Raw genomic sequence first — 1,586 nt, 5'->3', positions numbered from 1 at the left:
ATCACGCTGTGGACATGCGTGTATAGCTGACTCATCAACAACATAAGGGTTAGGGGCACCAACCTCCCTCAAAGTCAGAAATCCACATAGAACCTTTGACTCCCCAAAAACTTAACTGCTAATAGCCTGCTGTTGACCACAGCTTTACCGATATGGTTAACGAACACGTATTTGTATGCTGTGAGTATTACACGGTAGGTTCAGTCACTAGAGGAATCACGAGCATGCCTTACAGCAGCTGCATGCTCTTCATGCCAAGATCAATCTTGCCCCTCCTGGGTGCTCAGGTCTTGTGTGTCCCTGGCATCACATTCTTCTGGCCAAAAATTTAGTGTCCTGATGGTAAAAGCTGCATCTTCCAAATTTTCCTTCCCCAAAGCCTCAACACAGGCCAAGGCACCAGAGTTTACAGAATAAAGACCAGGCCACTGCCAAAGGGAGGTGGGGGAGGATCAGACTAGATACCTGGTGGCTTCAAATGCTTACAGGACTGAATCCCATCAACACTGACACCATTAGCTACAGATGCGTTGCTGTCTCAGGAATGTAGAAATTTGAAAAAATGCTTTTCTTCTTTTTTTTTTTTTTTTTTGAGACAGAGTCTCGTTCTGTCACCCAGGCTGGAGTGCAGTGGCATGATCTCTGCTCACTGCAAACTCCGCCTCCTAGGTTCAAGCGAGTCTCCTGCCTCAGCCTCCTGAGTAGCTGGGACTACAGGCACGTACCACCACACCGGCTAATTTTTGTATTTTTAGTAGAGATGGGGTTTTGCCATGTTGGCCCAGACTGGTCTCTAACTCCTGGCCTCAAGTGATCCGCCTGCCTTGGCCTCCCAAAGTGCTGGGATTACAGGCGTGAGCCACCGCGCCCGGCCGAAAAGATGCTTCAATTATGATATCCACTGTCAATTATGATATTCATTCCACACAGGGCTGCTGTGCAGCTCCACTGGGCTAGAGCTTTGTCCCAGAAGCTGTCTGTGGTCCCTTGGGACCCCAGGATCTATAATGAGGACTGCTGGCATTCCCATGCCCCTTCTCCAGTGCAAGATGGGGAAGGGGATTGCTGTTTGGTTGAGGTCCTGCTTGGGGTCCCTGTCCCAGCACAAGCAGAGGGCACCCAGCATACATGGAGGATGGTGGGAGCAGTGCCTGCAGACTTACCTCCCGCTGGACTGTGCCTTGCTGGCCTCATCGTAAAAATGCAGGTATTGGCCGGGCACGGTGGCTCACACCTGTAATCCCAGCACTTTGGGAGGCCAAGGCAGGTAGATCACAAGATCAGGAGATCAAGACCAGCCTGGCCAACAGGATGAAACCCCGTCTCTACTAAAAATACAAAAATTAGCCAGGCATGGTGGTGCACACTTGTAATCCCAGCTACTCGGGAGGCTGAGGCAAGAAAATCGCTTGAATGCAGGAAGTGGAGTTTGCAGCGAGCAGAGATTGCGCCATTGCCCTCCAGCCTGGCGCCAGAGTGAGACTCCACCTAAAAAAAAAAAAAAAAAAAATTCAGGTAGATGCTGTCCCACTCAGCTCAAACCCTTCAGCAGCTTCTTCCAGCGCACTCGGCGTAGAAACCAAAGT

This window comes from Mandrillus leucophaeus, unplaced genomic scaffold, assembly GCF_000951045.1.
Source record: "Mandrillus leucophaeus isolate KB7577 unplaced genomic scaffold, Mleu.le_1.0 Scaffold10, whole genome shotgun sequence".
NCBI lineage: Eukaryota > Metazoa > Chordata > Mammalia > Primates > Cercopithecidae > Mandrillus > Mandrillus leucophaeus.
The sequence above is the reverse complement of the archived record's forward strand: the minus strand, read 5'-3'. Positions refer to the sequence as shown.